The 14,566-nt window shown below is 42.0% G+C and overlaps 1 protein-coding gene across 1 annotated transcript in view; it reads left to right on the top strand.

Moving 5' to 3' along the window:
* The first annotated feature begins 13,244 nt into the window (after positions 1-13,244).
* The window catches only part of anapc15 (anaphase promoting complex subunit 15), a 71,953-nt gene continuing 70,631 nt past the window's right edge, over positions 13,245-14,566 (top strand). The window contains exon 1 of the mRNA XM_039745671.1: positions 13,245-13,310. The gene's annotated coding sequence lies outside the window, so the exon portion shown is untranslated. The remainder of the gene's footprint in view (positions 13,311-14,566) is intronic.

Below are 14,566 nucleotides of genomic sequence, written 5' to 3' on the forward strand. Positions count from 1 at the left end.
GGGCACAGATCGAGCCGCACGGGGTCTCAATAGTGAACGGCTCGGCTCTGCATTTCCTTCTCCTGCTACTGGGAGCCACACCTGGAACTTGTGCCCGATATAACGCGCAAGTCAGTAGTCTTCACGGTATCCCGTTGTTTCTTCATCATTTCTCTTTTTATTTTATAATGCGTCATCGCGGGAACCTATGTAGAAAAAAATGTTAACTTTGACCATTTATATGCGTTGATTGATCTTGTTTCTTTGTTCTTGATTTGCACTCTCAGAGGGTGCGATGCAGAATGAAAATTTTGCTTCTTAGTGGCTGATCGTGCTGATTGTTTGCTAAACTGCTTTATTAACCAATCCTTCCGTTTTCTGAATCCACTTATTCCAAAAAGGGCAGGTAGCAGCATTTTCTGCAAGCCAAGAATCAACTTTCAAAGGATTATCAGTCCTCACATTCAAACGTGCTATTAATTAATGTTTGTTTGTTTGCTTGTTTATCACATTCCATGGAATATAGCTCAATATGCTTTACTTTAACATAATGCAAATTACCTTTACATATATAAATAAATATGATTAAAATAAACAGATACTAGTGAGATGCATTTGAAACAATAACTTACAGAAGAGTCTCATGATAAACCCTTTCATGGTTTCTTCTGCTACTGCCCATTTGTGACTGTAAATGTTTTCAAATCTTTAATCAAAATTTAATATTTGATTAAGGGCACAAAAGTGAAGAAAGGACATCTTTTTAATTTCACCTATAGACATTCTCTAATGGTTCTGTACTAATAGTGTACATTAAAAAAGGGTATATAACTGAGTGTAGGAGTAAGGTTGAAAACTTTGTTTCATCATTTGGAAAGAATTGCCCGCAACTTAACATCAGCAAAACCTTGGACATGGTCATTGACATTCACCACAGGTGGTGCACAGCTATATGCACTTATTGATCCACATCAATGACAAGCAGCACTGGAGTAGTAACAGTCAGTCAGTCATTATCCAGATAATCTAGATCCTAACATAGGGTCATGGGAGTGTGCTGGAGCAAGGCAGGAACAAACCCCGGGCAGGGTGCCAGCCCACTGCATGGCACACACACCCCCACACAGTAGTAATAGGAACTATATAAAAAACGCCATAGCAGATACTTTTTTTTCTTAAGAGACTGTACTCCATTAATGTGCATAGTGACTTCCTTTACATGTTCTACAACTCTTTGATGGCCAGTGCAATTTGCTGCATTGTATTGTGTCAGGCTGGTAACATAATTTTCATTAGAGGCCCCCAAATTATGAAGCTAATTAAAAAGGCAGGCTCAATTCTGGGACCCACTCTCCACCCCTGGAGGTAGTAACAAAGGAGAGAATGAAGACAAAGCTTAGTGTCGCTATGAACAATGCTGCACATCCTCTTCCTTACATCTAACACAGTAACACTGAATACTTTCAACCAACAAATTATTCAGCAGAAGTATGTCAAGAAATGCTACTGGGGCTCCTTAAATCAATGACGATACATTTTTATAATGTCTCACTGTGCTTATGATAGCTGTTTTCATCTTTTGCCAAGTAAGAGGTTTTCTTTCTCATTAGTCATTCTGGTGTGTATTTGTTGTTTGTCATAATATATTTAGCCAGTCATCCTCCTGGGGGCAAATAAAGTACTATCTATCTAGGGTGGTATAATGGTGCCGTGAGCCTCACAACAAAAGGGTTCAAATCTTGGGTTCTGTCTGCGCGTAGATGACATGTTTCCTCTTGTTTGTCCAGTTTCCTCTCTCATTCCAAAGACATTCAGGTTAGGTGGATAAGTGATGCTAAATTGCCCCCCATACCTGTGTGTATGTTCACACTACAAAGGACTGGTGTCCATTTCAGAAATTGTCCCTGATTTACTTAGAGTGCTTCCTGGGATGGATAGATTATACATTATTTGTCCCCAATAGGCTGGAGGTTCCCTTTGATCCTGCTCTGGATTACAGAGTTTGAAAAATTGATGGAACAATCAGCCAGCAACAAACAGACCCTGAAAGCACCATCTTTAGATGTAATGGCTTGACCAAAACAATTCTCATAACTCAATATTAAGCATGTACGTCTTGTGTCAAGTTCTACAATTGAATCTCTGCCAAGTTTAGGTCTGAACTTTAAAACTTTAACTTTTCTCCTTTCCAGTCCTTATGAAATAGACTTACTTTTGTGTTTTCAATCATTTTGTTGCTACATGACTAACTATGCTTTTGCTTATATTTGGATGACTGGGCATTCTCCTTAAGGATTTTATGATATAGAGCAGAATTTATGGGTCCTTCAAATATAATAAATGATCCTGTTCCAGAGGGAGCAAAGTATCCCCACAGCATCAAACTACCAACATTATATATGATTGCAGTTATAGATAGATAGACAGAACTTTTTTGTCCCTAGGGAGAAATTGGGCTCTTTATGGAAGGTTATCAAATAAATAAATACATAAATAGATAGATAAGTAAGTAAATAAATAAATATTCACACATACAGGAATTAAAATAAAGCAAGAAAAATTCAAAAGGAAGGAAAGTTCTGACTTGGCTGTCACAGTTAAAGTAAGGTATTATGCAGATGTATTGCTGTTGGTATAAAGGAGCCTCAGCAGTGTTTCTTGACACACTTCTGCTGAATAACTGGTTGGCTGAAACTACTCATATGATGTTCTTACTGTGAAATGCTGTGCTTGCTTTAAGCCAAACTTAATTCAACCATATCGTTCAAAAAGTCCCATGTTTTTGTTTTTGTCCTAATAAGTTTTTCCTAAAACTTGGGATCATCCAGATGTTTTCTGACAAATAAAAGATGAGCATTATGTTCTTCTTGATTAGAAGTGTTTTCCAACCTGCTGCTTTCCAATAATGCTCATTTTTGCCCAGTGTACTGTATATTGTGGTGTCATAACAAATTACTGTTAACTGATGTAAAATAAGCCTGAAGTTCTGTGGGTTTTTTAGGTTTCTTTGATACTTCTTGGATGATTTTTACAAAGCATGATTGGAGTAACTTTTGGAGATAACAATTCCTGGGAAGATTACTAGTGTTCCAAGATTTTTCTTTGTGTAGATTATTGCTCTGTGTTTTAGTAGATTCCCGGGTCTTTAAAAATGGATTCATATACCTTTCTAGGCTGATAAATTCCAACTTTTGTTCTGGTTTCTTCAGGAATTTCCTTTGTAGAATCATGTGCTTGTGGAATATATGTGGATGCCTGTTGACTCCAATGATAAGGGATAAAATAAGTGGGGTTTATATTGAGCAGGTTTGACTGTAATTAAAACTTGCTGTGTTCTATCAGCTGACTCTGTTCCTTCAATTGGATTGCTATAACTCTGAAGTAATTATTTTTTCACATGGTGTCAGTAGTTTAGGATAACTCCATTCTGTAGATAAATGAAATATTTTACAAATGTATGTTATGTTTACTCAGGTGCCCTTTACCTACAGTAATGTTAGATTTTGATAGAAGACCCAAAAATATTTTGAATTAACATTTTTCAAGGAAAGACAAAATGAAGAAGGTTGAAACAACTTTTAATGGCATATTAAATAAAACGTACAGAGTATGTGAAATGTTGTGAAAACTATTACCTGTTTATCTTACAAGTGATGATGTCAAATGTTTTTTTTTAATAATAGGTATGTCCAATTAGAATCAAAGCAGAGAAAAACAAAAACTCCAGAAAGCCAAATCCTAAATAAAATACATCTCTTGTAGTTAAAAATGCAAAAGTTTGTCAATCTATGCCGCTCCTGAACACTGTACATTTATATTATCCAAATCAAGTAACTATTAGCCTGGTTACCTGAATCACTGTAGAAGTGTTGACCTTTAATCCAATGACACATTCCATAAGGTTGCTGGAAAACTTCAACAACTGCTGTTTGGCACATAGCACCAACAGCAGGATCCTGAGAAAGAAAAATAGAAAGAGAAGCAGTTACTAACTAAGGATACTTGTTATGAGTACTGGTAATGCTTATAACCAAACCACTAAAAAAATATATGTTTTAGATGCAGAAAATGAAGCACTGTTTGTGCAATACAAACGATAGCGTCAAAAACCAGCAAAACATATAACTGATCATCAAAGCATAAAACACAAAACCAAAACTCGAAGCTGAATAAATGATTATTAAAAAGCTCTAGCTACATATTGAGCCTTTCCCTGTATACTGTAACTAAAAAGAATTACACTTTTTTTTTTTTTTTTGTAATTGGTCTTTGTCCAATCTTGGATGCCTGGAATAATCATCTTAAATAGCCCACGAGTGATGACATTGCAGCAAGGTGCTTTGTGGTATCTTGTGGTCTTACAAAGCTCGATAACAACAAATTAACCACCTGTACTAAGAATTATAAAACAACTGCCAAAATAGAAATAAAAAATAATTTAAAAATAACAAGAAAATAATTTGAACATGTGCAGAACCGTACAACAATGGAAGTAACATATTCTAAAACGCATCAGTTGTCATGCAGACAGTAAGTCAGATATACAGTGTGGTATGCCGCCCGGACACTGACAGGCAGACATCATTTGTCACCCAACACACGTTTATTTACAAGAATATATACAAGTATGACACACATAATCCAGTGCCGCAGCACCAATCACCACAATGTCCAGGCCCTTTCACCCTTTTCTCTTTGTCTCTGACTGCCTTCACTCCTCTCCTCTGAGCTCCGTCTTCTTCCACCCAACTCCAGCCACCAAATGGAGGGAGGCAGCCCCTTTTATAAGCACCCGGATGTGACCCAGGTGCCTCCCAACACTCCTCCGCCAGCACTCCCCAGTGTGGCAGAAGTGCCGGCTGCGCACCTGGAAGCACTCCGGGTGTCCCCGATCCTCTTCCCCCCAGCACTTCTGGGTGTGGAGGAAGTGCTGAGGTCCAGGGCTCCAAAGGCATTTGGGCGCCCCCTGACGGTGACCACATGGCCCTACAGGGCTGAGCTTCAAAGCTCTGTACCCGTGGTCCCCATAGCCACCAGGGCGGTTGCCCCCACATGGTCTGGGGGAGGCGTAAGCTCTCCTCCGGTCCACCTGGGCATCCTGGCCGTGTACCACCCCCAGCCACCTGACAATAGGTAGATATACTAAGAATTACCAATCCAGCTTTGCTAAGCAACTCTAAACTAAAATATTTTCATAATATGTTAGTCCCAACATGCTTTAAATACTAGTTAGTAATAATTATTATAAGCCCAACTGAAAACATTTTTCTTTTTGCATCTTTTTGAAATGTCCTACAGTACTTATTTTATGTTACTCCGTTGACAAACATTGCAGATTTCAGGTGTACAAAAACTTCCTCTTCAGTTTTTTTATTTATAATATAGAGTTGTCAATTATCTTTAATACATTTGGGATATGAAAAGAACACAAGATATTGAAGAAAAGTGGCACATATAGAAGGTGAACATGCCAGCTCCACTAGGATGTTGGATACGAATGGAATCAAATACAGTTTTGTCCAGTCTTGCAACAGCAGCAGTTACCAATGTGCCATTTTGTCATCCCTCTATACTCAGCAGTATTTTATTATCCCTGCATCTGTTTTCCTAACTTACTTAGTCCACTATAGAATCACATTATAGAATTACAGGAAGCCAGAACTGTGGGTCGAGTTGAGGGCAGGAATCAAACTGAATGGAATGCCTTTCCATTGCAGGGCTTGCTGCAACTTTCCCAATTTAGAAACAACAGTTAACCTATAATACACACATTTATGGTGTGAGAAAAGAGTGTTGGGAAGGAATCAAGCTGCAACAAACCAAATTAATATTATCATTTTCTTCTGATTCTTTGATTAAAAGACTTTTATTTTGTTTTTGGAATTTTATTACTGATTTATAGACTACGTTTTGTTAATCTTTGGGGCTTGGTAATGATAGATAGATAGATATTTGGTGTGTTTACAGAAGTTCAATAAATTATACTATTAAATTATAACAAACAACAAACTCCCCTTAAATACACACCACAACGACTAAAAAGAAAGAAAACGTCTAACTTGGCAGTCAAAGTCACAGTGAGGTATTATACAGGTGTATTGCCATTAGTATAAAGGAGCCCCAGTAGGGTTTCTTCACACACTTGTGTGGAGTAATTCATTGGCTGAGAGTCCTCAGTTTTAGTGTGTCAGTAAGAGAATGTGCAGCATTGTTCATAATGGCACTCAATTTTGTTTCCATTCTCTTCATTGTTACTATTTCCAGGAAGTCAAAAATGTGTTGCATAGATGGTGGACGTTTGCTGTAGTGATGTTTCCAGTCTCACACACCACAGCATAGAAAATCACAGTGAATATCACAGCTGTAGAATAAGTAAAGGATGACACTGTGCATATTGAACAAGCACAGTTTCCTAAGCAAAAGGAGTTTGCTCTACTGTTTCTTAAATAGTTCCTCTGTGTTTTAAGACTGTGCTGCCTGGGTTAACCACGGCTGGCATACTCCTCCTTGAACCCAGGTCATCAATAGTTATGAAACCTAGATGCACTGCTCAATGAGGACATGTGACAACAAGTGAAGGTGGCAAAAGTATGTAATGCTTTCCTTTTACAAATCTGTGTCCATATCAGATAAAGTGCAGTGCTTCTTCCCAATAAATAAGTAATCCACAATCAAAATCTTATTCAGTGAGGAAGTTAAAATCAGCAATAAATATCTCCAATAAATTATGTCTTAAAATCAAAAGTCACAATTTCCTTTATAACTCTTTCTAGTACTCACTCATGCTCTCATCTCTCCCCGCTCACCCATATCATGTATACTGAACAAGGACAAGACACTGTCAAAAATGATCCACTCGACTTCCCTCTCAGACACCAACGCTCAGGATCTACCTGGGACACGTTGAGCATGGCTCCCACTTTCACCATGCTGTGAAATCTAACTGATTCCTAGGAGCCCAACAATCAACTCCCATCCTGTTCACCAATCCTTGGCATCCATGGGATCCCTAGCACTCCATTATGCAACAGGAGTGATCTGGTCCACCCCTGGAGTACCACTCATGCTACTCCACCACAGGGTTTCCCCTCACCTCTTTGTTGCCTTATTTCAGTACTGTCTCTCCAACCAGTTCTATTCTCTGTTGTCTTTATTCTTCCTTATCTCCTTGATTCTTTTTGTTTTTCCCTTTTTTACCCTACCCAGGCTCCTTAATACTCCCATAGGTGTGGTTCCCTGGTTACAACCCACAGAGAGTCAATAAAAATAATTGGAAACGTAAATTCACGATTAGCCCAATCTTCCCATTAAACATACTAGTGAAACATGATTATATATTCCCATGGACCCCTAACATGCATCACCAGAAAGACCAGTTCAGTCTGTCATTGGTGTGGACTCCCAAGTACTTGTTGCAATGCACGACCTCTACATTCACTCCCTGAACAGTGACTGGGTCTAGAACCTCTTTGGTGTGGTGAAAGTCAATAACCATTTCCATGGTTTTGCTGACATTAAGTTTTAGGCAATTTTTTCAGCACCAAGAAACAAAGATTTCCACCTGAGTCTTGTACTCTATTATTGTTTTTTGTAAGAAACTTTTTCAATAATAGACACATTTTGTTTTATATTTTGAACCACAGTTTTTATTTATAATCTCCCTTTTGAAATTTATAAACTTTGGCTACTTTTTTCTTTCACCAGAAACACCCCTTAATCCTTCTGTTACATACCTATTTTTGTTTATTTTTTATCTGACCTGTGTGATATCTTTCCGATATTATGGGGTTTAGGGCCTTGAGTTCCTTTTCTGGACTTCGGTTCCACATCTATGAACTTAGCAATTGCATCAGAACATACAACTTGAATGGTTATATTAAGCATTTAATATTTAAATGTACAGTAGTGAAGTTCTCTAGATGATACAAGAACTCAGACAGTAAAAGAAATAGATAATGACTTGGGGCCTCTGTGCGTAGAATTCACACTATAACATGGTGTACAGACAAAAGCGTAAATGTGTGTAGGCACAAAAAAATCCAGATGCATAAATCTGTGCGAACACCAACATCCACATTCTTCTGCTACATAAATCCCGGTCAGCGTGAAAAATAACACACCTACACGCGCCTGCTGACACAATTATTTATTGGTTCCTAAACCTCATATAGTGGCAGACAGTAGGCTGGATAGAAGGTGTTAACAGAATGTGGAAAAAACAATATAATACATTAATCTTCCAGTATCTATAACCACACCTGTCTTTTATGGTTCAGCAAAAAGGGCTTCTTTTTGCCTTCCTTGTGTTCTATAATATATTTTTTGTTTTCTATTATTTTTTCATAATATTGTACTGTTCATTTATTGTCTAATTATGTAATATCTGTTAATTTTATTCTGTTAAGTTTTTTATACAGAGTTTGTGTGTATGAATATGTTCTCTGAAGTTTCTTTTATCTTGTGGGTAGTAAGCCCAAGACATGCAGGCAAACGTTCGTCATCATTGAGGGATTCTTGCCAGCCTTAATGTAAATGTTGTCCTTTGCCATTAATTATGGATGCGTTTGGTGACTTCTCATTTTGATAATTTTCTTCTCTGTATTTACAGTTTTTTTGTGAGTTCTGCTACTGTTTTAAGAATTATGATTTTTGTTTTTGTGTTGAGACTCGTTTGCTGAGGATTGCCTTTTAGCCAATACCCTTTTGCCTTCTTTTTTGAGATTTTTTTTGTTATCTTTGTAGGTTTTGTTGTTAGGTCCTCTTTTATACAGATTCTGGTGGGAATAGTCTCTGTTTAAACCGGAATTTCATGGTACTCCCTCTTGTGAGACATATTTTGAGATATTTAACACTTTCTATTACATTTTTAACTTTAAAAGTCAGTTCTCAATTTTGAGGCCTAGAATGACCGGATGCCTACCAATTTCCTAGGGTCAGGCTTCTCTGCATCAATCATTTCACTGTGTCCGTGTCTTCTTTAAATTAATTCCTGTATCTCATATAAATAATCACACACCCAATGTAGTACCCACCATTGCTTTGTTTTATGGGACAGAGCATGATCCACTGTGAGGCTAAATACCTACAGCACCATAGAGACAATACCATAGAGCTTTCTAGTTTTTTTGGACCACCTTAAAACAGAAAGGCTGGCAGTTCAGGAGACACCTAGTTACGCTAGGTTAGTAATCTTTGTGCCACACTATCCACTTTATTGGAGTGAGCTTACTAACTAAAGTGGATTGCCTTCCATAAGATACCATTTCAGCAACATACCACCCCTCATGGTCAAGAAATGTCTTTATGTACATTACCTATCACTTCTCTTAATTCGTAACCTCAGTACTACTTCTAGTCCTATTTCAGAAACATTTGTCTGTAGGGTAAAAGATTTTCAAAAGTTACAAGTAGCCAAAATCGGAGCAGAGGCTCAGCCTTTTTAAGATCTGGAATTCAGGATTAATTTGAGAGTTCCATACCACTTTATTAGGAGCATTTTTCATACTGATTTAGTAAGGGTTGCAACGTGTTAAAAATCTTTGGGTACAAACATCTGAAAGTATCTAGTGTGGAAGACTGCCGGCTTCCGAGGCCGGTCCGCACCCCCAGGCCGACAGGAGGAGCTCTCCCGACAGCGGGATCATGCCCCGAGGTCCAGCAGGGCCTTATGGACTCTGTGGTGTTTATACACAGCCCTGCTGGATACCTTGGGCACCACCAGGAGTCGCTGTAGGGGGACTTATGGGCTCTGTTGTGCCTTATGACCCGGGAGTACGTCACGGTCACGTGACAGGAAGGTATGGCGTGCTCCCGGGTTGAAGTAATAGACTGATTGCCCTGACCCGGAAGGAATAAGGAACTGTGGACTGCTGGGACAGGAACACCTCCGGGTCAGGGGCTATAAAAGGACGCTGCCTCAGTCCAGACACTGAGCTGTGCTGGGTGGGAGAGGAGCAAAGTGTCTGGGCGAGGAGGAGAGGTTATTGTGTGTTTATTATTAGTGGAAAGAGATTTGTGAGGAGTGTGGGAGGTGCTTGGTGCACTGCGAAAAATAATAAAAAGGTCGTGGACTATTACCTGGTGTCAGGAGTCGTACCTGAGGGTTCAAGGGTGCACTACTGCCCCCTACTGCCACACTGGCGTAGTCGGCAGGATTCTCTGGCCGTCTGTTGGCAGAGAACCTGCATAAAAAACAAATTTCGTGTGGGCAGACAACCCTCGGTTGATTCCCCATTTTTCACGGAGGTGCACAACACCACCCGCTGCCAAGGAAGCGGCAACAGTGCGTGCTATCCCGCTCTACAGGGCCATGGGAAAGAAAACGGGAAAAAAGAAGGTCAGTCCCAGCCGCCTGCAGGGCATGACGGACGCCGCGATGTCCTGGACCCTCCTGACCGGGAGCGAGGAAGACAAAGCGCTGATACGGGCCAAACAAGCCCGGCCGCGGCGACCCGGACACGGACAAATGCCGAGCGCATCGTACTCCTTAGACGGTCCGGGGGTGCCGCATTCCGTTACGGAGGCGGCTGCAGGTAAACCGCCCGACGTCCCGTCTTTGTTTTTATCCTGTTTTGCAGACGTCCGCCGGGAGGATTGCAGCGGCGTCTTGGACGACTACCTCGTGCTTCGGCAAAATGGCCGCGGCTCCCAGAAGACAAGCCGTGACGCAAGACGGCTAGAGACAGCCGCAGTCGGCGACAACAGACTGGTCACCCGCGGTGGATGTCGGGACGGTGGAGGAAACCCGGAGTCCGCCGACGAGGCCGGTCATCCCCTAACGGGTCCAAGCCTCCTGGAAAGGGAGGGGAAGGCGGGCGAAGCGCCGCCGAAACAAAAAGCCTCCGACAAAGAGGGACGGCTTGTGGCTGACGGGTCTGCCGCAGAAAGAAAAGGCAGATCTCAGCCGGCTTGTGGTAGCCAGCCGTCCCTCTGAGGACTCCAACTCCCAGGGGCCTTTGCGCGACCCAGCGGAACACGTGCCTGGGGGCGACGTGCTCATTGGTTCCCGCCGGGCGGTAAGCAAAACGCGGAAGCGAAAATGCAGCCGGCCGTAATAACTAACTGTTTGGACTTACAGGGTCTCGAGAAATACCTCGAGCCCCTACACCGTTTCTTGCAGGGTGTCGAAGACCTAAAGGAACGAGTGGAGGAACTAGAGCAACGGCAGCGGCACCTATAAAGGCACTGAAGGATTTTGTGCAGCGGCTGCGCCGGGAAGCTCCGGAGATGATCGATGCGGGAGTACAGGTGAGTCCCTCCCGTATCGTAGAGAATAAGGGGACACAGTGCGATCGGGCACCGCTGAGAATGAGTAGCGCGTGTCAAAGCACTGTGTACCCGACAAGAGACTGGGGCACGCGATGACCGAATGGTCGGGGACTGGAGCAAACAGCCCGGGGCATGCGCGTGGCGTGGCTTTCCGGGACAGTACGGCTCACCAGGACCCGACCGGTCTTAAGTGCGGGGTAGCGCCGGTGGTAGGAGTGCCGGGGATGCGCCGCTCGTGCCGGTGCAGCTGAATAGTGCTGTTCATCGGTGCGGACGGTGCAAATGACGCCGACTCCCAGTAAGCGGAAGGTAACGGGTGTGCAGACAGCACAGAGGCTCTCCTCTTCCCATGGAGGGCCTCAGGCTGAGCGCAAGCCCCACATTAAGCAGGAGATCCCCAAAAGGAATGGTGGGTCTCCCAACAGGATGGAAAGAAGGTTTGAGGCGCCAGGCGGCCATGATGACTTCCCTGGCAGGTGAAGGGGCGGAGACGACGCTGACGGAGTTCCCGAGATGTTTTTGGTCCCGCAGACGGGAACAGCCAGGAGGACTCCGTCGGTGCTATAATTGCCGGCGACCGGGCCACGAGAGGCGCTATTGTCCCCGGGGAGACAGGAAGTACACCGTCCCCCCAAGGTTCGCTCGAGGACAGGGACAACGCATTCAAGGCCCGGACGACGCATCCTCCTGGAGGAGGACGTCCCTCTCGGGGCCGGACGCCCCGCCCCAGAAGTCGTCACTAAGGGGGAACTGTGGAAGACTGCCGGCTTCGAGGCCGTCCGCACCCCAGGCCGACAGGAGGAGCTCTCCCGACAGCGGGATCATGCCCCGAGGTCCAGCAGGGCCTTATGGACTCTGTGGTGTTTATACACAGCCCTGCTGGATACCTTGGGCACCACCAGGAGTCGCTGTAGGGGGACTTATGGGCTCTGTTGTGCCTTATGACCCGGGAGTACGTCACGGTCACGTGACAGGAAGGTATGGCGTGCTCCCGGGTTGAAGTAATAGACTGATTGCCCTGACCCGGAAGGAATAAGGAACTGTGGACTGCTGGGACAGGAACACCTCCGGGTCAGGGGCTATAAAAGGACGCTGCCTCAGTCCAGACACTGAGCTGTGCTGGGTGGGAGAGGAGCAAAGTGTCTGGGCGAGGAGGAGAGGTTATTGTGTGTTTATTATTAGTGGAAAGAGATTTGTGAGGAGTGTGGGAGGTGCTTGGTGCACTGCGAAAAATAATAAAAAGGTCGTGGACTATTACCTGGTGTCAGGAGTCGTACCTGAGGGTTCAAGGGTGCACTACTGCCCCCTACTGCCACACTAGCTACACCAAGAAAACCTTGAACTTGCCTTTTATTCCTGGATTGAGGCCATCAGTTAATGGATTCTACTTTGGGGCCAAAACAGTTTAACTTTGTCTTAAAATGCTATAAATTCTAAATACTATGTGTCAGCATGACATATCACAGGGACATTATTTTAAAATTTGTAGTTTATCATTATAGAGATGTATGCAAATAGATGCTTAATTCATACCCATATCTATATAGTCAAGGGGTTTAAGAATAACAGCTACAAGGACAAAAAATGAAGGGTTAGAAGATGAAAGATGAAAAGTCAATAAGTGGAGGGGGCAAAATAAATAAAGCAAGCCTATCTTTCATCAAAACCAAACTGTAAATCAGTTTACTTAATCAGATGAAAACAGCAAGATCCCAAAAGAGAATACCTTCAGCTCCTCCAATTCCTTGCCTACATCAGAAGAAGGTTTTTTTTCGTCTGCTAATGTGAGCAAAGATGTACACAGAAGACAGATAGGGTTCACAGAAGTATTGTTGCCGCGTGTTTGTGGTTTGTACTGTGTGGCCACTCCTGCTAAGCAAACACCATGTGAGGTCTAAGTGCTTTTATTGCAGCAAACCTTTTTAGGTATAAAATAAAGGCTGTATAAAAGTCTTCAGTTTTCATACTGCTTTTTACTTCTCGCCATTTGCAACCAATGATCTCTGCATGAAAAGGATTAGGAAATACTGTATCAATGATTTGCCGTATCATCCCAAGTATAGGTAAGACTAACTATGACTTATAAGTATTCTTGTCTCTATGCACACATGTGATTTCAAGTACTGAACTATTATAGAACTGGTAGCTGTGTTAATATCCAATGAGTATTGCTTCCATAGATAAAAAGAGCCTTATAAGAGACCCTGTTTATTTAGACCTTTTTACACCAATAATTTAACAAAAAAATGAATAATAAAAAATACATTGTACTGTCTGTTCAGACTTAATTTGCACTCGAATCAATTCTACACCCTGTTGATCAAAGAGTACATTATGTCCTGGTTCTCAACTGGTGAAACACCATTTTTGTTCCAGTACTCAGGTGGAAACAGAATTTTTGGTCTGTTCATTCTTCCATTACCAACTGAGACCACCATCATAGTGAGTAGAAGTATTCTTCTGGGTGGCAGCCTATTGTCACTGTCCATCTAGGAGCTTCTAGCTGTGCTTTCGACACCTGGAGCATGCAGTGTCAGTGGATAATATATATATATATACACACAAAAGACACAATTAACACAAAACATAAAATAACAAACGCTTAGTTTAACTTCGCCGGAACAGTGGCGCAGTGGGTAGCAGGTTGGATAATGGATGGATGGATAGTTTAACTTTTCTCCTGTACAAAAAGGCACATAATTTATCAATTTCTATCTCTGTTATAGGAAAAGGCACACAACTTCTGAATCCTGAATTTTTAGTTCATGAAGGTGTCTCAATGCATGTTTAATAATCCAGGTAAGGAAATTCTAGAAAGTTGATTCTGTTCATCTGGACAGAATGACTATGTCCAGATGAACAGAATCAACTTTCTAGAAATTCATGAAAATAAGATGAATAATTTCTCCAGCTGGTTATGAAGTTTCTATTAAGGTGCTGCTGTGCCCTTTCCTTTTGGATTTAGGGTGAGAAACCTATAATAGCCAGAACCTATCCTTTACAAGATTATTATCTTTAGTTACAGTTAACATCAATACAACAGTACATTAGCTGACTTTGTTATTAAATTGCAGTTAAAAGTTCTCAGATTCATAGTATACTTGTGCTTGGTTCCTTTCTTGGTCGGCTTTCTCCAGACATGTGAAAGGGTTTTTCAGTTTGCTTTCTTTGCTTTGTTCAGGAAGTCTCCTTCTTTGCCTTTTGTTACACCAACTAGTTGTGGTCAGTGCTGCAGTCTTCTTTTCGAGGGTTTTACACAAAGTGTCCTCTAAGGCTAGCAAAGCTATGCCTGCAAAGTTAACTAGTGAACAGTCAGTGA

The sequence above is a fragment of the Polypterus senegalus genome, chromosome 2 (assembly GCF_016835505.1).
Source record: "Polypterus senegalus isolate Bchr_013 chromosome 2, ASM1683550v1, whole genome shotgun sequence".
Taxonomy (NCBI): Eukaryota; Metazoa; Chordata; class Cladistia; order Polypteriformes; family Polypteridae; genus Polypterus; species Polypterus senegalus.